General features: G+C 39.4%; 1 protein-coding gene across 2 annotated transcripts in view; it reads right to left on the bottom strand.

Annotated features, from left to right (window-relative positions):
* Window positions 1-25,696, bottom strand: part of SLC9A9 (solute carrier family 9 member A9) — a 755,878-nt gene that overhangs the window by 291,768 nt on the left and 438,414 nt on the right. The gene's annotated exons all lie outside the window — the stretch shown is intronic.

Raw genomic sequence — 25,696 nt, 5'->3', positions numbered from 1 at the left:
GCTGAGGAAAGGCTCTGGTCCCAATTTGTTAGGCAATTGGCTTGCATCGACTAATAAATTGATATGCTCAGAAGCTCAAACCTTTGCTTCCTCAGTCATTTCATCTTTTACCCACCACACACTTCCTCCTTCTGTCACCATGACTTAGCAGTCTGGCTCCCTTTGAAATTTATTCCTGGTTTCTAGATACTATCAACTTGATTCTGTTAACTCCTAACTTCCAAGTATTCTTAGCTTCTTTCTCAGGCTGTGATCATAGTCTTCTCTTCCCCATCTCCTGCCCTTATTTCTGATGACTTCATTATTTATGTTGATGTTCCTTTGAGTGTTCTGACTTCTCTGCTATCTCCTCAACAACCACATCCTCTATCCCCACATCCATAACTCATCCATAGACTCGATCACACATTAAATCTCACCATTACCCCCAAATTTTTCTAACTTCAGGATCTTGAACTTTGAAATCCATTTAATTAAAATCTCCTAGTCTTCCCTTTCCTGGCTTTATCTCATTCCTCTTAAATCTATTCTCTGCCCCCACTATGACCTCTAAGCCCCTCCCTCCATCCTTTCCTGTTCTCCGAGTTCATCAACACTCTTTTGACTATAATTTCCTTCTTTTAAATTTTTTTTTATTTTATTCTAAACTTAAGAAATAAAACAAGCATTTCCATAACAGTATAATAGAAAAAAAGATGATTGCGCATGAAACTTCAAATCTATTATGTACTTGCTATTCCTTTTTAAATATGTAATAGTGATCATATAACTTTCTTTTTCCCCCTTTTCTTCTTTTCCCTCCCCACTACCGCAGAGATGGCTACCATTAGACACAAATATGTATATATATATAATATATATGTATATATGATATTATATATATATATATAAAATCATTCTATACCTACTTCTATTTAATTTCTTTCTTCCAAACTACAGTCAATGTGACATTGCTCTTGACCTTTCAACCCCTTTTCCCTCCCTTTTCCTTCTTGTCTTCCTAGTTATATTCTTGGGTCATTTTTATTTTTCATCTTTTTCCACCCCTCCTTCCAAAGAAGTAGCTATAGAACTACATCAATGGGTCCACTACAGATTGGCTGGGCTCACCAGCCCAGGCTGTCTGGTGTAGTGGACACAGAGCTGGCTGTAGAGTTTGGAAGTCCTGGCCTGGACACACACTGGCTATGGGACCCTGGACAAGGGGTACACACACATACATATATACATACATATATTCATATATACATATAAACATATATGTAGTTTACTACCTTAATATATGTATTATCTGTAACACAAATATACATATATCTTTTATCTCTGTTTATCATCTATCTATCAACCTATCTATCTGTCTGTCTATCTATATCATGCCATCCTTACCTATTCACTTTTTGCATTGGTAGTGCCAAATATCAAAGTTTATGTTGATTTAATTTGGACATCTTGATTGAGTTTTTGTAGAATTGCTTTTTTTATCCTCTGTGACGGATGTCGGTATATAAGCCTCAATGGCTTTCCTGGTGGTCTTACTGGAAATGTTTATTGTGAACACGTAATATGACATAACCAAATGTTCTATGCAATAATGTCTCCTGTTCCCTTTGCATGCACAGTCACACTAGTCTGCCAGCTACTTCTCTTATTTATGTCTTCAAGGGAAGCTCAAGAGCTGCCCTTCCTTTTAATGGAGGCTCCCTTCTGTCTTCTGATTTTGTTCACAGTGAAACTATCAATGTTGATAGCATTAAATTCCTTCAGTAGCATACCCACGTGATACTCACTGGACAGGGATTACTCACAGAGAGGATGACAGCTACATGGATGTTTTGTGGATGATCTAAAAGCTGACGTTCCTAGCATTCTCTTAGCCTTTTCCACCAGTCACCAACACCACCTAAGGACAGGAGGCCAGGTAGGACTGTGGCCCTTTCATTTTCTTCTTTTTGGCTAATCTACTGTTTAGGAGCTTCTTAGAAGTCGTAGAGTATGACCCTTTCTTTTATAGAGGAAGAAATCGAGGCCCAGAGCAGGTAAACGAGTTGTAGCTAGGTAGCTTTGTGGATAGAGTATTGGACCTGGAGTCAGGAAGGCCTGAGTTCAGATTTGACCTCAGACACTTTTACTAGCTGTGTGACTGTGGGCAAGTCACTAATTTTTTGTTTGTCTCAGTTTCCTCAGCTATAAAATGGGGAAAATAAAAGCACCTACCTCCCAAGTGCTACTGTGAGGCTGAAATGACATAATATGTATAAATCACTTTACAAACCTTAAAGCCCTACATAAATGCTAGCTATTATTGTTATTTATTATAATTATAATTGTCCAGGGCCACACAGTCAAATGAGCATGCATTCGTTAAGTGCTTACTGTGCATCATGTGCCGTGCTAAGTGCTGGGAATACAAATACAAGTAGAAAGGACAATTCCTGCCCTCAAGGAGCTTACACTCAAATGGAATAAATCAACTCATAAAAGGGAGCTGAAGAGGAGAGAGACAAAGGTATCCCAGCCTGATAGAGGAAGTCTGGAGAGGAATGAGGCAAAGGCTGGTGTGGACTTCTGGATGAAGAACTGGGGCATAGTAGAAGAAGTTTGGGCAGCTGGGTGGAGCACTGGGCTTGGGATCAGGAAGACTCAACTTCCTGAGTTCAAATACAGCCTCAGACACTGTGTGACCCTGGGCAAATCATTTAGCCCTGTTTGCCTCAGTTTCCTCATCTGTAAAATGAGCTGGAGAAGGAAATGGCAAACCACCCCAGTACCTCTGCCAAGAAAACCCCAAATGGGGTCACAAAGAGTCAGACACAACTGAAAAATGAGTGATCGACAACTGAGGAAGTTTGGGCTACGGTATAGACAACAGGGAGTAAATATCTGAGGTGAGATTCTAACCTAAGTCTTCCTCACTCCAATTCCAGCACTCTACTCACTACATGACAGTGTCTCTTTGGCTTTAGCTTGACTGGTCTTCAGAACAGAGCCAATTTCTAGGGCTATACTTAGTCTTTCTGGCTTGATAGGATTTGCTGTGGCTAGTACTGCTGGTCAATCTCTCAGACTCAGTATCTCATCTGTAAAATATGATGGAAAGGAGGGAAGAAAATACACAGTTATTGAGTGCCCATTATGTGCTATGCACTCTGCTATGTACTTTGTAGGTGTTATCTCATATTATAGCAGGGATAATAACGCCTACCTATCAGAGCTATTGTGATAATAAAATATGTCTAAAGTGCTTTACAAACCTTAAAGAACTATGTAAGTACTAATGTAAGTGCTAGTTATTACTATTATTATTAATGGGATTGTATCCCTGCCTCTCACTACTCCACATAGGACATATCATTGACCAATGGAAGATGAGAAAGAGAAACCAGAAAGGTAAATTCTCTTGTGCCTAATGGCATAATGGCCATGGTTGGATGGTTCCTTCCTTACTGGTCTGGAAAGGTAGGAGGTATGTGTGTGTGATACTGTGATATCATCCAAGTTGAGACCTTGATCTCTGCCCCCATTGTCAGGGCCCAGAGCCCTTCATATAGAATCTTAAAAGTTGGAAACGACCTTAGAGATCTCGCATTATGGGCAGTAGATTGTGTCAGTGTTGCCCAAGGCTGTTCCCTTCACCTTCCTTAACAGGGAATGACTGAGCTTACCTCTCCTTGTTTTAAACTTTATTTTATGTTCTCCAAAATTAAGCATTCCAAAAGCACAACCCATAAAGCAAGCACACAATAAAAACACATTTGGAGAAGATGAATAGCTATCATTAAGTAAGCTGAGCTAATATATAGAAAACAAATGTAGTTAGAGTTTCAAAGGCCTGGGCTTCATTAAACCGAATAAACACTGTGTCCAGATAGTCTTGAAATCCTTTTTCTTATAATTTCACGAGAATGTTATTTTCTATGAATTTGCTAAGTTGCTCCAGCCAGTAAACACTACTGCAGTGTTCTTATTTCTGGAAGTTTTCCATTGCTGATGCATAAGTTATTTGGCTGCTAAAATAAATTTCAGCACCTATTTGTTATAAAGAATTCATGTTAGCTAATATATTCGTGAGTTACAGTTACATTTCTGTAACTTCCTTGGACAGGGAATTTACCAAAATATTGGTCACAACAGTCTTCTTTGCTCATCTCCCCTCACCTCACTCGCGAGATTGGCCAAATCAAATTAGGTCTTCACCAAGTGAGTTTAAAACAACAATCCAGGTTAAAAATAATTTCTCTCTCTCTCTCTCTCTCTCTCTCTCTCTCTCTCTCTCTCTCTCTCTCTCTTTTCCTCCTCCTCCTCTTCTTCTTCTTCTTCTTCTTCTTCTTCTTCTTCTTCTTCTTCTTCTTCTTCTTCTTCTTCTTCTTCTTCTTCTTCTTCTTCCTCTTCCTCTTCTTCCTCTTCCTCTTCCTCCTCTTCCTCTTCTTCTTCTTCTTCTTCTTCTTCTTCTTCTTCTTCTTCTTCTTCTTCTTCTTCTTCTTCTTCTTCTTCTTCTTCTTCTTCTCCTCCTCCTCCTCCTCCTCCTCCTCCTCCTCCTCTTCCTCCTCCTCCTCTTCCTCCTCTTCTCTCTTTTCCCTTTCTATCTTTCTCTTTCTGTCACTCTTCTCTTTCCCTTTGTCTTTCTTCCCCTTTCTCTCTCTCCCTCCCTCCTCCTCTCTCTTTTCCTGTCTTTTCTTTTTCCCCTTCTATCTTTCCCTCTCTATCTCTCTCCTCTCTTCTCTTTCTCTTTCCCTTTCTCTCTCTCCCTTTCTCTCTCTTCCCCTTTCTCTCTCTCTTCCCTTCTCCCTTTCTCTTTCTCTCTTTCTGTCTGACTGTCTCTCTTATACACAATTCAATCCAATCTAATCTAATTTAACCAGCATTTATTGTATGCCTACTATGTACCAAGTACCATACTAGATGCCAGGAATGAAAAGACAATAATTAAAATAGCCCCTATCTTTACAAAACTTACATTGTACTCTGTGTGTGAATTTTGCACATGATGTATTCATTCAATTGCTTTATTAAGCTTCTTCTATGTGCCAGGTACTAGTGATACAAATGGAAAAGGAAACAGTTCCTTCCCTCAAGGAGCTTATATTCTTCTGGAGTAGATAAACATGTCACTAGACATACATACATGTACATATGTGTACACATGTATATATGTACACATGCATGCGTACACATATGTGATGATTTGAAGAGGAAGAGGAGGGAGAGAAAACCAACACCTGAGGAGCATAGGAAAGCATTCCCACAGGAGGTGGCACATAATCTGAGCCTTGAAGTAATTAATCAATCAACAAGTTGTTTATTAAGTCCTTCCTATGTGCCAAACACTGTGCCTGGTTTGGAGGATACAAGTACAGAGAATGACACAATCCCTGTGCTCAAGGATTTTATATTCTAATGCAGGAAGCAATGTGTGCATATAAAAATAGACATCATAAATAAAATTAGTAGCTACAAATATAAACAAAGTAGTTAAGTACAAGGTAGTTTGAGAGGGGAGAACTAGTCATTGGGATCGGGAAAGGTTTCATGGAGAAGATGGTGTCTGCCTCTAGTCTTAAAGGGATAGAGGGAGACCATGAGATGACACAGAGAAAGTGGAAGAGACAGAGAGACAATCAGACAGACACACAGACAAAAGGGCCATGCAAATCACTTGGCAAGAGCAGCAGGAAATAGGCCAAGCCTGATTTCAGACTCCTCCTCCAAGTACTCCTGGGATAGTCAGATGGATTCAGATCCATTCCCTGCTTCTGCTTTCTTCTTCTCCTCTAATTCTCCATCATATCTGTGAGTGGGGAGCCAGGTGACTTGACTTCCGGCCTCTCCTGATACCCCTTCACAACACATAGAAGGCCACTTAGCAGGTGCCACTCAAAAGTGGTACTGCTAATGCTGTCAGGGCCATCTGAAGCTCACGGCCATGCTGCCATGAGCCCCACCTCTTCCCCCGAGGGATGGAGGGGAATGTAGCTCGGGACCTGGTCTGGTGGATGCGTTTGTCAAAACCACAAGCCTGGGGTTCCTGCAAAGGCCCAGAGCTCCATGCCAGTACAAACCAACAAAACACAAACTGCCCACCCAACTAAAAATAGAACTTGTCTACATACACTTTAGAATAAAAAGGATAAGGTCTTATTTTGTCTTATACTGATCTTGTATCATTATGGGGTCTCCTTTCAGAATATCTGCACTAGGAGTCTCTTCAATGCTATGAGGAACCATTGCCAATCTCTCATTCATCAGTCTTGTTTATTTCAGGGTAAGCTTTCTGTCAGGGATCTAAGATTGGCAAATAGAACCCAGAGAATCCTGGAACACCTGCAAAGGCTGGTTGCCACTCCACAGGGCCAGAAGACATTATTTTGTCTGAAGTGTGTGTGTTTTTCCCCCAAAGGAGGTTAACTTGAAAGAGGTGCAAATAAGTATTCACCAGAAGGACCTTCCACAATGGATTTAATCACACTGATGCTTTAAAAAGTGGTGGTATCATGAGTGTCCTTCCATTTCGCCAATAAATACTTGTTAGAGGAAATTACTGAGGAGAACTAACACATTTTCTCTACAATGAATGAATTAACACTATGCTGACTTCTTCAATGAATACACCAAGGAGAAAACATTGATATCCATATCAGACAGCATCTGTGAAAAATTCACACATTGTCAGAATTCCCAGATAAGGTTAACAGCATTTTTGTTTACAGTGATTCTTACTGACCTGCCTTCCATTTCCTTTCTTCATATCTCCTTCCTTTCTATATTTATAATTTCCCTAAGGACTTTCTTGAGTGGGAGGGCAAAGTGATAGGCACATAGAAAATAATTCATTCATTCATTTATTCATACATTCATTCAACAGAACTTTATCACATACTTAAAGTGTGCAGAACACTGTGCTAGACAGATACAAAGTATGAGTTACACCTTCGGATTTTTTTAAGGATTTCCCATCACAATCAACTGAGTAAAAAAGCCCATCCAACACCACTCCATTCCATCCAATTAAACAGATTTATTACAACTCTAATGGACTTGTATGCTACATGACTGATAATACCAATCTATCTGCTACAGTCCCCTTCCCCTATTCTTGGGTAGAAGTGTTTCAGAGTAAAGTCCACATATAAGAAAGAGGATATTATTCAATTCTGTTTCACAGGTTGCTTATTTTCAATCTAATCCAATGAGCATTTAGTAAGCATCTATTGTGCTTATTGGGGATACAATAACAAACAGAAAGGGAAAAAATAAAAGGCCCCTGCCCTCAAGGAGCTTATATCTTGCTGGGTTTTGTTGTGGTATTAATTTAGTTTATTGAAATAGACTTCATGGAAGAGTAGAAAATATGCTTGAAGTCTGAAGATGAGTTCAATCACAAAAGAAAAAGATTAGGGTCAGACTTTGACTGATAGGATAGCACCTGCCCAGCCCAGGTGAAGGGGAGGATGGGAGCTACCTGGGGAGAGAATGTACCAGCAGGAAAAGAAGTGAGAAGAGGAGGAATGGTAGAGTGGGAGCTGCAGAGAGTACCTGCCACGGAAGTGAGAATGGAGTTGCAGTGATGAGGTTGCCAGCTCAAACTGCCATGATGCACATTTGGGTGTTACCTATTACTGCTGAACACACCCAAGGGGATGGATTGAAGGCTGGTGACTCCTCACTCCCCTCTTTCTTCTTAGTGACTGAATCAACATTGAAACTCACTTCATCAGTACCCTCAGTACCATTTGATTGGAGCACTAGAGGGCAGAGCAAATGTCTCTTCTCAAAGCCTCCATTCAAAGAGGCTCCATCATCTCTTCATTTACCACCAGCATCATTCCTTTGGACTAGACTCCATGACACGTTTGTTCCAGGTAGCTTCCCTGCCACACTCCACCTCTTTCAACTTACTTTTATGTGTTATCTTTCTCCATTAGATCATAAACTCCTTGAGGGCAGAGACTGTCTTAAAAATTATTTGTTCTCCTAATATCTTTACTATGTTATGGAAATGCTTGTTTTATTCCATAAATTAAAAATAAAATAAAATTTAAAAATATTTGTATCCCCAAGATTTAACATAGTGCCTGACATATAGTAGGTACTTAATAAATGTTTATTGTATTGACTAACGAATGTGATAAAGAAAGAAACTAAGTAGAAGAATAGCTGGAGGAGAGAGACAGATGGGGGGGAAGGAGGGAGGGAGAGAGAGAAAGAGAGGGAGGGGGAGAGACATAGGGAGGAAGAGAGAGAAAGAGAGGGAGAGGAGAGAGGGAGGGAGAGGGGGGTAGAGACAGAGAGAGAGAGAGAGAGAGAGAATTGATAAAACTGCATTTCATGGCATGGGAACTCAAAGCAAACAAGGGAGTTATTGATTCAAATTAACAACTTCCTAGAGCAAAGAGAGAAACTTAGACCTAAATCTTTATAGGTAAACAAACTGAGAATCATTTGAAGAGAAGACCTGGCCACTTCCTGTTTCCATTATAATCCTCCCCTCCCCCCAACCCTCAAGCCAATTTGAAAGGAAAACAAACCCACAGACCCACAGAGAAGAGTTGCTGAAAGATTAGATAAAAAAGGAATACCAAACCCACAGAAGGGTGGGGGCCAGTGAGAGGGAGTGACAATACCCTATCAGTCCATCTTAGCACTACCCTATTACGTTTTCTTGTTAGACCAACACTTGATGATTAGATGATCTTTAAGGCCCCTTTCAGTTCTAAACCCTGTGATTTCATGTGTTCAGGTAGCTATGTCCCAGCTGAGACTGTAAAGGTCATTGCTTGTATCTTTTCTCATCTACAGTATCATTGTGGTGGTATTCTCAAATTCCAGCTTTTGCACAGCATGATGGTGGACACTGGTGCCATCAACATGGAGGAACTTTAATAAAATTCTTGAACTCTTTTTATGGTATCCCTATCATGGTACACATGATTTAAACTTGCCTGGACAATGGAAGAGTAGCAGTCACAAGGGGCTTAAAATACTATTTTTATTATCCAAAATGATTAAAATTCCATTTATTATCTAAGGAGGATAAAAATTCAGTAAAAGGCTTTTGATGCCCAGAGTGTGACATTGATTCTGCTTGGTATGATAAGTACATGAAAGAATTCTTATAAATAAGAGAAATCAATAAAAATGACGGCCCTCTCAAATTATGGCATTTAAATATTGCTATCCAATTAGAGTATGGTATCAGATGTGTTTCATGAAGTCAAGGATTTCAGTAAATCAATAGCTGATGAAAATTAGGTTGCTTGTCTCTTTCCTTTTCAAATTTTCTGCTACAATATAATGACTCTAGATTGCTATTGTGATCATATAGAATTCTAGGATACTTTTGTTTCACATAAGTTATCTCATTTGAATCTTCTTTTTCAATGAGAGTTTTTCAAGACTTCATTAATGTCAGTTTTGTAGCTGAGGCCATTGAATGAAACCCTTGCTATTACAGACAAAATGTCAGAAGGAATGAATTACTAGAGTATAGCAGCAAAATCCCCTCTTTTCCCAAGGTAAGTAGCTTTTTTTGAAATATGAATCATGAATAAATAAGTAGAATTCATGTGAAAGAACAAGCTTCTGCTTACTTTGGTATTTTTTGGCCAATTTTTGCATTCCAACACATCTATGAACTTCAAGGTAGCCATATAAATATCTCTGGCAAAGTTCTCTTGGAAGCTATGTATGAAGATTTTCAAACTAAAAATTAATTTACCTGAAACACAACCACAGAAAGAAAGACCCCTATGTTTATAGTTTTATGGATATATAGCCATTGGTCTCCAACTGTAACCTTTATGATTTTATAAGGTTATAGTTTTTCCTTGAGAATGATGAGCTGTGCATCATAAAGGAAAGAATATTGGCCTCTTAATCAGAAGTCTTGGATTCCAGTTCTACCTTCTACACTTAGTAGTTGAGCAATTTTGGGCAAACTACAGATTTTATCAAGGCAAACCTACTGAGAAGTTGAAATGTTTCTTTTGGAGAAATTCCCAAGGTAGAGTTCCCACTTTCCTGTTCGATGACTGCCTCTCCTTAACCATTATTTCAGGCAAAGAGTTATGTTTTACTAAACTCCTGAATGTCCTCCCAGGCATCTCTTCATTTCCAGACACCTTGCCCTTGGGGTGGTACACTTTCCTGCCATCCTTCCCTCTATCCCTTTTCCGGAAACATGATCAAATCAATACTGCCATTGTTCCTAGATGAGGTGAATCAATCTGCTTTTCTAATTTTAGAGACTGGGGAAGCTAGGTGGTACAGTGAATAGGGTTCGAGGCCTGGAATCAGGAAGACCTGAGTTCAAATCTGGCCTCAAACACTTATTAGCTGTGTGACCCTGGGCAAGTCACTCAACCCTGTTTGCCTCAGTTACCTCATCTATATAGTGATCTGGAGAAGGAAATGGCAAACCACTCAAGTATCTATGCCAAAAAAAATCCAGATGGGTCACAAATAGGATCAGAAACAACTAAACTCCAAAGAACCTTTAAAGACCAAAGTGCCCTTCCTAGGCCACCATTCCCATTTGTGACCTTTCTTTCCCTTAAGAATGTAAGTTCCTTGGGTGGGGGAGTAGTAAGAACTGTCCTTGTTTTTTGTATTTGCACATTAATACAATACTTGGCACATAGTGCTGAAGTATTTTTTAATTCGTTTATTTTGTATATTTTTTTCTTGTGCCTTTTCCATAGGGACCACTACTTTCCCTTCTACCATCTCTTACAGGCGACCAATGCTCTAGAAAATTCTACTGGAGACATGATTAAAACCTGCTGCTAGTACCAAATGCTGATATCAGTCATTTCAAAATCATAGACCCACTGAATCTCAGAGTGAGAAGGAACCTCAGTCATTTGATTTAACAAACATTTGATTCAGAGTTCATAGAATATCAGCTTTGGAAAGCACCTTAGCAACCACCTAGTCCAATATCTTCATTTTACAGCTGAGGAAACCAATTCAGAGAAATGGAGTTACTTCCTCCAGGTCAATTTAATTCGAGAAATACTTATTCATCTCTTCCTCCTCACATGCATATATGCATGTGTATTGAAAACTGTTGCTATTACTACATGAGAAAATTTAAATCAAAGCATTTGACCAGACATGAGCACATTTCATTACTCTGACCCTACCACAACACTCCCCCTCCCAACAGCTTCCACTTCAATTCTACTTTTGCTCTAGGAACGATGATAATTAAATCAATAGTAGCAGAGCTACTGGAAAGGTCATACTATGGCTCCTGCATAACTTGAGAGTGCCTACAGGAGAAACCGCTTCCCTGCCCACCATTCCCCTATATATGGTCAATTGCCACCTTTATAATGTAAGGTCTTTGCAGGCAGGGACTGTCTCACTTCTGTATTGTATCCCTTGTGCCTAGCACAGTGTCTGGTAAGTGTTGTAAGTACTGTAGGTACTTAAGAGAAGCTTTTTTGTGTTATTAGCTTAGCCCCAAAGAAAAGAAGTGAGAAACACCTTTCTCAGCTCCTTGGCAGAAGTGGATGTGTGTGTGTGTGTGTGTGTGTGTGTGTGTGTGTGTGTGTGTATGTGTGTCTGTGTGTAGGGGGGGTGTTCCACAGGTGCAGAAAGTTGTATTATAATGTCAGATTTTTTTTTCAAAATATCGATCAGTTTTGCTGAATTTCTGTTTTCTTCTTCCTGTTTTTTTCTTTTAAAAATCTTTGTCATTAGAGAGATCTTTCTGGGAAGGGGAAGGAAGAGGAATAAAGGGAGAAATTAGGTGATATAAAAACAGAAGATATAAAAAGAAACATATTCATGGTTTAAAAAGAAAAAAATAAATGTCTACTGATTGGAAGGACAAGCATGATAATCATTATTTTCTAGAAGAGAAAGCTGAGAGACAGAGAAGCTGGGCCTATTTCCAGTTGGAGGTATGGAAAAGTTTAAAGAAGGCTCCAAAGACAGAACAATAGGAATTTTCCACTTGGGAGCTCTTTTAAAAATTAAAACAGAGTCTTATCTTTCTGAGATATTTTATTCATGTTCTTGCCTCTTTCTACCTCTCCCCACAGAATCACAGGATTTGAGAGATGAAAGGGACCTCAGTGGCCAGCTAGTTGAACCAATACAGGAAAGGAATTCCCTCCCCCCATAAAAACCAGATAGATGGTTGTTTGGTATTTGCTAAAAGACCTCCTAGGAGAGGTAACCTACTACTGATAGGAAGCAGACTTTGTTCCTTCCTTCCAAAGGCATTGTGAGTACTAAACATGAAAAATCTTCAAACTCTTTGTAAATATGAGTTGCAATTATTATTGTTGTTGGAGGTAGGCTAGATAGTCTTGGAAATAGTCTTCGCAAACATTGTATACCTCTAAATTCTTCATTTCTTGCCAAATATCCATTGGCCTTACCTTCAATAACCAAGCAAAGACCTTCTCCCCGTGGATTCTCTTGTCTCCTTCAACTATTTCCCACGTTACTAAGCTAAGAGTGTCTGCCTCCAAGAAACACTCTCAGAGTTCCCCTGAAAACAATATTTCCAGGAAAACCTGGTGCTAAAGGTATTAAAAAGGAAGAGGCTGATAATGCTAAGTTTCTCATTAGGTCTGGGACCTGGTCCTCATTATGTTCACTACCTGATCCTCATTAGGCCTGTCCTGATTTTTTTTCCCAGGTCCTGGGTCATTGCTTATTTTGATAAGGGAACTATATAACAAGGTCCCTTCCATTCTCAGGATTCTATGGAGAAGAGAGGCAGAAAATGTCAACAATTAATGGCCGTACTGCTTCAGCAAATCCTGAATTATGTTTTTTAAAAAAAATCAGCACATTTAGTCTGGAAGAGACTAAAAAAGGCTAATAGTTGACTCTCATGAACTTATTTTAATATTTTTCTCAAAATAATGCTTAGTCTTACCTTTGATATGGATTATTTAAATGGTTAGGGAAACTATCTTTTCTGAATCGAGGCAGTATTGTGTATATAAATGAAACTTAATTCAGAGTTCATTCTTTTAATTCAGAGCTTGAAAACTCATATAGAACTTTCTATTTTTTCCATTTTAAGAGAAGAATATTAATGGAAAAAATATGGATATGGGGATTGTATTTGTTTTTATCATAGGACTCAGATCTAATCACAAGGAGCTCTCCTTTTTTTGAACTCATCAGAGTCAGAACTAGCATGGGGGTAAACGGGACTTTGTCCCAGGTGCTAATATCCTGTGGGTGGAAGTGGCATCATTCCTTTCTACTCCCAACTTTCTAGTGCTGGCTGCTGACTAGTTGTTGTCATGTCCAGGCCCAGGCTGTTACCCTTCATGTTCCTGTGTTACTGCATCTCTCTTTCAGGATGTCTTCCCTCTGGATTCCAGTGGATTTCCTCTCCTCCACTCCTCTGCTGTTCCACTCCCCCTGTCAACCACCTATTCTAGACCCCTGCACTCAGAGTGGGAATAGCAATGAATGCATCTCATCACTGTTCAAACCACCTTCAGTCACTCCTTCCTTCCTCTGCCCCCCATCCTTCCAACAGATTTAACCCTATCCTTCTGCCCTCTCTTTCTACCATCCTTCTGGAGTGAGATGGAAACATTGCTGGATTTAGAGTGAGAAGACCTGAGTCTGAATTTTGTTTCTGCTATATATCTCAACATGCCATTGGGCAAGTAATTTTACCTCTCTAGGCCTTGGTTTCCTCATTAATCAATGAATCTATCAGCCAGCCAGCATTTATTATACACCACTTACGTTCCAGGTATGATATTCTGCACTGTGAGTTCAAATCTACAAAGGATTGGCCTAAATAATGTCTAAGGTCTCATCCAGCTCTATATCTATTATCCTAAATTTTGGGCTGTGAGATGGTCTGATCTCATCTCTTTTTTAACAGATAAGGAATCTGAGGCTCATAGAGAGGTTAAATGACTTGCCCAAAATCACACTGTTATTAACTAGCTGATTCCAAATTAACTGGCTCCAAATTCATTTCTCTGAGTTCTGTATGTTATCCCTTATTTGGTGCTTCGGAAATTTAGCTCTCTCCTGAAGACACTCCATCTCGTGGGTCCTTTTATTACACTACTGACATATAGGACCAGAAGGAACATACTCCTTATTCTTCGTCACAACTTTCTGACCCTTCCTCTACCACCTCTCTTTCTCTAAAGTTCCCTCTATCCTGTCCAGATCTTTGTTACTGTCATCTATGGACCTTCTCCCTAACAAGTGTAGCACCTGGCTTATGATCTTCACTCCAATTCCCTTCTGGCTTCTTAACCTCTCCAAATTCTATAAACCTGTATTTCTAGGGTGTTTCAATGACGTGCATCAGGTGTTCACATCTTGGAAATCATCAAATAGATTTGCCCCAGGTTCCAGAATTCTTAGTAATGGCTCTGGCATTCATTTTTTGTACTGGTCATGTGGAACTTAATGAATTTGGCCTTGTAATACCATTTGCCCTGTGATTTCACTCTTGGGTTATAGTTTTTGCTCATCTCGCCAACTAAACTATGAACTTCTAAAAGGCAGGCACCTTTCATGCTGCTTTTTCTTTCATCTCCCATAGTGCCAATAACAATGCCTTGCCTGTCACTGTCCTATTCAGTAAACCCCACCTACAGCCTAGGATAAAATATAGATTCCTTTTTTCAAAAAATAAAAACTTTTAAAGCCCTCACAAGTTGGTTCCAATCTACCTTATTATATATTACTTGCATTTCTGAACAATGGTTTAGCCAAAATGACCTTCTTGCTGTTTCTCACGTATCCATCTACCTCATCCACCACTTTTCATTGGCCATCTTAAGAGCATCTTGGGATGCTCTTTCTCTTCATCTTTGCCTCACAAAGTCAACATTCAGCATAAGAACAGACTTGTACATGAAGTCCTTTGTGATTCCTGCCCTTAAATTCCAGTGTTCTCCCTTCCCTTTAATTAATTAATGCATGCTATCACCTCTGAGAGAATGCAATCTCCCTGAGAGCAAGGATTATTTCATTTCTGTCTTTGCATGCCTAGTGCGTAGAAATACTTTGCTGACTGATTGATACTGCCTGCTCATAAATAGCTTTGGGATGAATGAACAAATGAATGAAGAATAAATGCTTTGTATGCTTCCAGCTTGAGGATGACAGTTGATGAGAACATAACAGAAACATCAATTATGTATTCTTGGCATCTCGATTTTTCTGCCACTTTTTTCTTTCATTATAAAGGCAGGAAGTTACATGTGATTAGCATAGATGATTAATTCTTTACAAAGAAAGTCAATAGTACAGAAATCCCATTTTTTAGAGTGGTATTAGCTCACATACATCTCACATAGAGACTAGACTTTGCATTTGCTGTATCCTTGGCTATGTTCACTTTCTTGTCCCCACCAAATTCAGAAAGGTCTAAATGAAAATTCACCACTGAGCAGGCCTCTTCTGCTGCCACATTTGATGTATATTTAAGAGAATCAATTACCAGGATAATAGACAGCTGCAAGTTATTGTGCCAACCTTTTTGAGAAATGCTCTGGCCAGTGTTAGAGTGAAGTCTGAGATAACCCTTCATAATTATTGAGTGTCTTTCCTTCCTGAGTACTTTTCTATCTCATTTGACTCTTTTAAAAAGGACTGGAATATAAGAATACCTCAAAGGACCAAGATGCTCATTTAATGCATCTGGTCCTCATAAGTAGAACAATAGGTTTTATTTCCTTTGTTATTTGAAAAGTCTTTAGAATGCTAAAGAATGTTGATAAGCAAAGATTTAGAAAAAAACTCATGAAACAGAAATACCTGTGTTTCTGAGTTTCAAGTGTCTAAAAAATTCATCAATTTACATATATGGTCATTCTAGTGTTAATATCCCTTTCGGGTTGTTGTGTTTGTCCTTCGTTCTTGAAGAGGACCATGACATCAGGGAAACGACATGACTTGCAGTTGATTTTGATTTGAGTGAGGGAGGATTGTGCAAGGTCACTAGCCTCACTTTCTCCTCCAGAGCCATCTGGATACAGTGGCCTGATATTCACCAGGAAGACTGGAGATGGCCCAGGATGCATTGGGAGACCCTGGCCTTTTTAGCCTAAAGTCTTTTCAGGTGCTTACTGCCAGGGTCTTCCAGTGTACAGGGAATCATTATTCTCTTTTATATAAATAGAAAATGGGTCCTAGGGAAGTTAATCAGTTTGGCTAAGATCATAGAATGGCAAAGATGGAGGAGTAGGATAAGAAGTCTGACTTCAATTTCCATCTCAGGGATCTTTTTTTTTTTTAAACCAAATTAGAAGTCAAAAAGTTTCAAGGAATGTAAAGGGAATTGCCTTTGTGGCTTCTTGGGTTGGGCTGTTCAATGGGAAATTGATGAGAGCCTGATGAGTCAGAAATACACCAACATATGTTTTACTGCTCTGATTTCAGCTTGTCTGACTGCCTTTTTCTTTTGACTCGGCTTCCAATGCCCGTGGGAAAGTCCTAATCCAAACATCAACCAGCACGGAGGCTGTGGGCTAAATGAGTGGCACACTTTGAATTTTGGTAGAGTAAGTTCTTGGACCATGTGTGACTCAACTCCTCTGGGAGACAAGGGCTTTTGAGTGAGTGGTGTATTGGACCCCAAGAATTATTCTGAAGGCCTTTCTCTCAGCATAGAAATATTGATTATAATTAACTTGCTCTTTCTGGAAAGTCTTTGGTGGTGCCTTATTAGAACCAGAAAATTTTCATGAATTTTGCTGAAGTTTTTTTTTAATCAAGAGCAACCTAGGGCTTGTGGGTAGGTGGACCTATGCTTTTATCCTTGCCAAAGCAATTTAAGGATAGAAAGCTGGGAAGCACCATTCTGGACTATGTTGAATAATCATTAGATTATAGGTTTAGAGCTGGAAGGACCCACAGAGATCAGGAAGTCCAATATCATCTTTTACGGGTAAGAAAACTTAAGTTGAGAGAGGTGAACTAATTTGGGGAGGGGGCTCACAGACTAGTAAGCAAGGCAGGATTTGAACTCAGATCTTCCTGACAAGTCAAGAACTCTATTCACTGTACCACTTCATAGAGGCAGCTAGGTGGCACAGTGGATATATAGTAAGGGACTTAGAGTCAGGAAGATATGGGTTCAAATTCTATCTCAAATGCTTAATAGCTGTGTGGCCCAGGGCAAGTTCCTTAAACTCTCTCATCCTCATTTTTTCCATATGTAAAAAAGTATAAAATAAACAATAAATAATAATAAGTAAATAAATAACAGTAGTACCTACCTAGCAGGGTTATTGTAGGGATCAAATGAGATAATATGTAAAGCACTTTGCAAACCTTAAAGTACTTTATAAATGCTATTTTAAGATGTGAAAATTAAAAAAAATACCAACTAGGACTGTGTTATCCTGGATTCTTTTGGTGTAGATATAATGCTTCAACCACAGCTGCAACAACCACCATAGCGCTTTAAAGTTTGTGAAGCACTTTACCAATTTTATCTCATTTTGTCCTAACAATATTCCTGGGAGGTAATTGCTGTTATTATCCCCATTTTACAGATGAGGAAATGGAGGCTAGCAGAGGTTAAGGGACTTTCCTAGAGTTATATCTAGTGAGTATCTGGAGCAGGATCTGAACTTGGGTCTTCCCAACTCCAGGTCCAGCATTCTATCTATCTAGCTGCCTTGCCTTCTTAAAGATACTGAGGCAATTGACACTTGTAATGGCCAGGATTTAACTGAGCCATGACTGAGCAGAACTGAAATGTTATCATAAAATGTTCAAACTCCTATGGATTTAACTATTCAGGCTCTAATCCCACCGAGTTGAATTTAGTTATTGAGAAAATACTTTTGCTGGGAACATGCAAAGGCAGAAATAAATGGGGCTTGATAATAACAATAAAGGTTATTTTTAAAAATAAATTCTGTCCTGGCATGCATAATAGTCATTTGCTATAGTAGAAAATTACATGTTTGTATGGATAAAGAACAAAAGAAAGGCTGAAATTGGTAAAGTCCCCAAAATGCTGATTCGGTGGGTCAGTCTGAATTACTCAAGTCTTACTGGCAGAATATATTTTATAATAAGGTAGAATTGTTAGTTTCCTGATTCCCTTATTCCATAGAAAAATCCAAATGCAGTATCACCTAAGGGACCTTCTTTAATGAACAGATAATGTGTTCTTAGCATGTCAATTATATGCAAATGGTTGATTTGAGAATGCTTGAAATACTTAAAATAGTTTTGTGTATTTTTTCAAACATTCCCTATTAAATCTCATTTACATTAACAATCTACAGTTCTCATGAAGAAAGGATCAACTCAAGGAAGGCCTATGTTAGCACAGTCCTTGTCAATGAACAATAATTCCAAATTAGGGAAGGGACAGAGGGTAAGATTTTGGCATACGTTTTGAATGCTCCTCTTGCAGGACTCATTGGGACAAAGAAGCACCAAATGCTGGTCATGAAATCCAAGGGTGCTGCCAGCAGAGAGAGGATGATTGTCTTGGAAGAATACTAGTGCTCTGGGTGTCGTTCATCAAATGGCTTTCACATTTCCTTTAGCCTATGGAAATGTCATCTCCCCATATATATATGCAAAAGTAACACAAATGAGCATAGCTCCATTATAAGAAGAGAGAGTTGTAGGCCATGCTGACAAAGTGCCCATGACAGATGATTTCCCTGGGATACCAACAGAGCATTTTAATCTAGTCTTCACGATGTTCTTTCATTTATTTATTTATCTTTTACTCTACAGATCAAGTGGGAAGTAGTTTATCATTCATTCCATGAATTAGTACTCCGATGTTATCATGGCCTCAAAGTCTATTTTCTGTGTTCACCGGTACTTAGGCAAAGTTCACAATTTTTGTTTACTCTTTATTAAGAAGCCCACAGGTTACCATGGTGGGGGGAGGAGAAGGGAAGAAGTATTTATGTAGCAATTTCTATGTGCCAGACATTGTGCTAAGTGCTTTTGGCCCTGGAGTCACGAACACCTGAGTTGAAATGTGACCTCAGATACTAGCTGTGTGACCCTGGCCAAGTGTAGCCAGAATGGCCTTTGTTTTCTTTGAATGACTCAGCTTACCTCATTGAGCCTCTGGACACTGTGGCTTGCTCTTCCGGGGCAGGAGGCCCAAAGAGCATTCCAGGAAGCAGACAACTTCCTGTGTGATGAGTCATGGGGCTGGCTGAGGGGAGGTGTTAACGGCTATGCTAGGGGGAGGGGCCAAGTCAAGAACCAATCGGCCCTGGTCGTTCAGGCGGTGCTTGATGATGTCAAAAACTCTATAAGAGGGGAGAGGACAGCTTGAAGATCCTCTCTTTTCCTTTTCCGGTTGGAGCCAGAGACAGTTACAACGACAGTTACAGAGGCAGTTACGACAGTTACGTCAGTTACAGCCACAGCTGAAGCAGGAGCTGCCAGTAGCAGAGCTAACCTACGGGAGAAAGCTGAACAAAGACTTCAGGCCATTACAGCGACAGTTACAGCGACAGTTGGAGCCAGAGGCAGTTACAGAGGCAGTTACGACAGTTACGTCAGTTACAGCCACAGCCACAGACACAGCTGAAGCAGGAGCTGCCAGTAGCAGAGCTGACCTACGGGAGAAAGCTGAACAAAGACTTCAGGCCAGTGGGTAATCTTATTACCATAGAGGGGGAAACATGATTTTGCTTTACGCAATCATGCTTCTCTGTAGCCTCCTGGTTACTCTTTCAAGGCGTACTTATTGGGCCTGGAAGCTTTTGATCAATATATCAAAATGGGGTTGCTGGTTCATGGGTTGGTTACTGTGGAGCCTAAATAAATGTTTTGATTCTTCTGCCTTCTACTTTGAGAGTTTCTTATATCCGGCGGTTCCGAACCTTTCAGACATGTTTATGATCCTCTTTGAGATTATAAACTCTGCCCTCCTAATACACCAAGTCACTTAATCCTGTTTGCCTCAGTTTCCTCATCTATAAAATGAGCTGGAGAAGGAATTGGCAAACCACTCCAGTGTCTTTGTCAAGAAAATCCCAAATAGGGTCACAGAGAGACAGACACAACTGAAACAACTCAACAAACAACATTTGATTCATAGCTACCTTAGCCTGCCCCACTCCCACCCTCAACTTATTGCAAGCTCATAGCATCATAGACTTAGAACTGGAAGGACCTTAGAGACCTTTAAAAGGTCAACTCCTTCATGGTACACATGAGGAAACTAAGGCTCATAGAGGTTAGGTGACTTATTTAGGGTCACACTGCTGGTTAGTTGTCTGAAGTGGGATTTGAACAAAGGTCTTCCTGAACCAGTTTATCACTCTGTCTACTGCTCAGTGATGCCAGAGTCTCAAAGGATAGGTAGGCATGGATTGGTAGTGATCTGCATTTTTGGATGGAACTGCCAAATCAATGATGGCACAGATCTATTTGAGAATTTATAAGATCAATCAAACTTGAAAAAAAAGAGAGAGAGCAAAACGTTTGCCTCCATCTGCATTCAGATTCCATAATTCTTTTTCTGGATGCACATAGTCCTTTCTATCATGAGCCCTCTGGAGCTGTCCTTGAACCTTGCATTGATGAGAGGAGTCAAGTCTGTCAAAGTTAGTCCTTACAGATACCATGTGTCTATAATCATGTATAGTGATCTCCTGGTTCTGCTCCCCTCACTCAGCATCAATTCATATATATCATTCCAGGTTATAATGAAGTCTGTCTGCTCTTCATTTCTTATGGCACAATAGCATTCCATTACTTTCATATACCACAATTTGTTTAGCCATTCCCCAATTGAGGGGCATCCCCTTGATTTCCAATTCTTTGCTACCACAACAAGAGCTGCTATAAGTATTTTTGTACGTAAGTGTCCCTTTCCCACTTGTATGATCTCTTTGGTATATAGCATTAGAAGTGATATTGCCAGGTCAAAGGTATGTACATTTTTATAGCCCTTTGGGCATAGTTCCAAATTGCTCTCCAGAATGGCTGGATCAGTTCACAACTCCACCAACAATGCAACAATGTTCCAATTTTCCCACATCTTCTCCAGCATTTATCATTTTCCTGTTTTGTCATGTTAGCCAATCTGACAAGAGAGATATGGTACCTAAGAGTTTTGATTTGCATTTCTCTAATCAATAGTGATCTAGAGCATTTTTTCATATACCTTTAGATATCTTTAATTTCTTCCTCTGAAAACTGCCTGTTCATATCCTTTGACCATTTCTCAATTGGGGAATGACTTATATTCCTATAAATTTGGCTTAGTTCCCTGTATATTTTGGATATGAGGCCTTTATCAGAGACACTGGTTGTAAAGATTTCCTCCCAATTTTTTGCTTCCTTCCTAATCTTTGTTGCATTGGCTTTGTTTATACAGAAATTTTTCAATTTAACATAATCAAAATTATCCATTTTGCATTTTGTAATGCTCTCTATCTCTTGTTGGGTCATGAATTCTTCCCTTTCCCATAAATCTGACAGGTAAACTATTCTTTGCTCTCCCCAGTTGCTTATAGTATCAGCCTTTATTCCTAAATCATGAACCCATTTTGACTTTATAGTATTCTATTACATTCCTATACCATAATTTGTGTAGCCAGTCACCAATTGATGGGCATCTCCTCAATTTCCAGTTCTTGGCCACCACAAGAAGAGTTGCTATAAATATTTTTGTACATGTGTGTCCTTTTCCCATTTTTATGATCTCTTTGGGATACAGCCCTAGAAGTGGTATTGGTGGGTCAAAGGGTATGCACATTTTTAGAACCCTTTGGGGATAATTCCAAATTGCTCCAAAGTAAGAATTATTTCATTTAACTCTGTTAATATTCCTGTAAAATAGAATAATTTTCTATTATTGTCTCTATTTTATGGATTAATCACATCCACTTGGAGAAGGCAGGAAAGATTTCATGAAAACAGATTTTCTTGGAGGTGGGCTTTGAAGACTGGGTATTTCACCAGGTTAAGTTTAGGAGTGGGAGGGAGAGAAAAACCAAATGGTGAAAGCAGAATTAAAGGCAGCTAGGTGGTATGGTGCATACAGCACTGGCCTGGAGCATCTTCCTGAGTTCAAATGTGGCCTCAGACATTTACTAGCTGTGAGGCCTTGGTCAAGTCACTTAACTCTGTTTACCTCAGTTTTCTCATCTGTAAAATGAGCTGGAGAAGGAAATGGCAAACCACTCCAGCATCTCTGCCAAGAAAACCCCAAATGGGGTCATGAAGAATCAGAAACAACTGAGAAACGACTCAACAACAACAGATAGCAGTATGGTCACAGGTATAAATGTAGGATAGTTCCAGGTGGGGTGAGTGCTAAGTATTCTAGCTTGTCCGTGTTACTGAGTAAACAAAGAGAAGGCAGAGCTCAAGTTGGAAATGGTTAGGGTCCTATTGTAGGCCTTTAATGCCAGGTTGAGGAGTTTGGGCTTTTTTACAGGCAAAAGAAAGCGCCGGAAGTTTTTGGAAAAGGAATTTAACATGGTGAGGATACAACCAAGTTGTAAGTTGAGACAAGATATTTAGAGAGGCTAATATAGAAGACATAATAAAAAATCCTGAGACTGTGAGAGAGCAGGTCAGATATAGGGTATCAAGATACACATTTTTGGCCATTAACGACAAGATACAGAAAAAGAAATCAGTATTAATATGAAAAAAATAATAGTGAATTTGGAAAGAGATAAAAAAAAGCTAGTTGCTGTGGAGTCACAAAAGTTCTCAGTCTCAAATAAAAATACTAGGCATTTCTACAGACAAATGGGCTAAAAGAAACCATCTTTCTACTTGAGATCATTCTTGATCTAGAGGGAAGTAGAGGGAAGAATGATACACTTGGAGTGAGGAAAAATCTGAATTTAAATCCTACCTATCTCACTTATTATTGTCTAACCACAATCCAGGTGTTTCAGTTCTATGACCCTCAGATTTTCTCATTTATAAAATTGGGATAATTATAAAGCTCCAAATGAGAATATATTTATTGATATATGCACATATCTATCTATCTATCTATCTATCTATCTATCTATCTATCTATCTATCTATAGCTTTATAAGCTGCCAAAGTCTAGTGTGTTGGCTATTGCTCTGTCCATGGTACCTTTGTGCTTCAAGTAAGTCAGACTTGAAATCTTTGTACCATTCCTGACTCTCTTCCTAACTCTACTTTCATTTCTGATTAGAAAGTATATCCTTACGATTCTTTCTTTTCAGTGTCTTGCTATCAAGTGCCTGGTACTTCAGAACTAAGCAATGGAAAGAGACACAGACGTTGCAGTCACAGTGACAGAGGAAAAATTCTCTCCATAGTTCTTGTCCCTGTAGAATAAGGTGAGGAGGGGAATGGTTGGTAGCAGACTTGTAGGAGTTTCTAGGGGTGCCAGGAATCCACTGTATTACTACTATGTGCCAAATGGTAGTAAAAAAAATGAGACCAGCTTTGGGGTAGAGAAAATGGAGTGTTTTACAGAACTATAGAAGGGTCAGTCAAGACAAGTCAGTAAGCACCTACAATGTGCCAGGAACTGTGCTAAGTACTGGGGATAAAAAGAAAGGCAAAAAATAACAATATCTGCTCTCAGAGTTTACAGTCTAATGGGGAGCCAACAACATACAAAGAACTAAGTAAAAAAAGATACCATACAGACAGAATAAATTGGAGATAGTCTTAAAGGGAAGGCACCAAAATTAAGGAGAGCTGGGAAAGGACTCTTGCAGAATGTGAGACTTTAACTGAGACTTGATAAAGGCCAGAGAAGCCAGGAGGTAAAGATGACAAGGGAGAGAGTTGAGGCATTCAGGACAGCCAGTGAAAATGTTTAGCAGATATATGGTGATCCTTACATTGAATGAATGAAAAAGTGGGGAGGGTGAAGGGAATAAGCATTTACATAGTGCCTACTGTATAGCACTGTACTAAGCACTTTACAAATATCATCTCATTTAACCCTTATGACAACCCTGGGAGATAGGCTCTATTATGATCCCTATTTTACATTTGAGGAAACTGAGGTAGACAGACATTTGAGACTTACCCAGGGTCATATAGCCAGGAAATGTTCAAAGTTGGATTTGAACTCAGGTCTTCCTGACTCTAGGCCTGATACTTGTGGTGTTTATGTGATTAAAGATCTTTAATACCATTAAGCCCATGAATAGGTCTCAGGTGGAACTAGTTAAGGGAAGCTTGATTAGGGGAGGCTTGTTTGTAGGAAGGCCTACATCCTTAGGTCATGAGAATTGTGAAGCCTTGGGGCTCTAAAAAGGGTACATATATTCTGAGGGTAGCCCTTAAGCTCTCTCTCTGAACTGAGGGAGGAGAGGATTCAGGCAAGCAGACAGCTAAAATTTGTCAGTGGGTGTTTATGAGAAGGACCCAGCAGAGGGGAAGGTTATGGGATGGCTGGGCTCCCTGCTGTGATATTGTGTTTTAAATTCTTTGCTGTTATAATGAAGTGGACTTGCTGGTTTTGGCATATAATTGCTGCTATGTTGCATTGGATTTATTGGTTTTGGGATTTGATCCTCTGGTGTCTGAATAAATGTTTTACTTCTTCTGCCTTCTATATGGAGAGTCTCTTATATTTTGTGATACAGAACTATACAGGCATGGTCACTATTGAAATTGTGACACACTCTACCCACTGTACCACCTAGCTGCCTTCATTTGACACTTGGCCTATACTCTAGCTTCTTTTGTTATTCATCTCTTTATGTGTTATTGTCTGCCTCTCCCACAGAATGTGGGCATTCTCAAGATCATGGGCCATGTACCATTCATCTTAGCACCTCCATAAATAGCATATAGGAAGTTCTCAATAAATATCATTGATGATGCTGCTGCTGAGAAGGGATAGTGGGGGCAGACTCTGTAGGCAAATGAAATCTTGTTTCCATGTATCTTTCCCTCTGGTCTCAATGAGTAGTTGAAATACCATTTCCAATAAAATCAGTCACCAAGTATTTATAGCCTTGTTCTAACTGTTTAAAAGAACTGAATATACTTTTATTTATTCACAGAGGTATTAGCCAGGTCCCTTGTTAATCTGAACTGAATTTCTTGTTCTGGTCAGCTCCAGTGGGCTGGAGCAAAGGAAACACTGGCTTGTAGCTAATTTTTTTTTAAGTTGAATCATCTCTAAGGCAGGAAGGTTGGCATAGGTAAACATTGCAAAGACTGGCTGACTCTTGTATGTTTGTATAGATCTGTTGGTCCTGGGAAGGATGGAAGATGTTCTCATCCTCCTTGTGACATTTCTTGGAATCACTTTGGTTGGCAACCAAGCAAAGCAGTTTCTAGAACAGTTATTTCTGTACTCTTTACTAGCAGACCACCCCAGGAGGGTATGGAAAACAGGCTGCAATTACCTTTTTAAATACAAACCAAAGGGCTCATTTACAGAAAAAACAAAACAAAACAAAAACAAAAGAACATGAGATTCTAGAGAAGTCAGATCTCTTTGTACTTCTTTTCACCATCCAAGCCAACAAGCATTTATTAAGTCCCCACCTTGTGTACTACATGCAAAGCATTGGGCTAGGCACTAGGGATATAAAGACAAAACTGTCTGCAATCAAATGATGAAAAGGAGCAAGTTTACAGAGATTTACTTTGCTGTTCATTAACAGATACACTTTTTCATTTCTGAAATGATTCCAAGACAATTCTGATAAACATAATCAAAGTAATGACATTCTGACAATGCCCTAACTCTCAATCGCTCCAATAATAGCATTCAGAA

Source organism: Trichosurus vulpecula, chromosome 4 (genome assembly GCF_011100635.1).
Source record: "Trichosurus vulpecula isolate mTriVul1 chromosome 4, mTriVul1.pri, whole genome shotgun sequence".
Lineage (NCBI taxonomy): Eukaryota > Metazoa > Chordata > Mammalia > Diprotodontia > Phalangeridae > Trichosurus > Trichosurus vulpecula.
The sequence above is the reverse complement of the archived record's forward strand: the minus strand, read 5'-3'. Positions and strand labels throughout refer to the sequence as shown.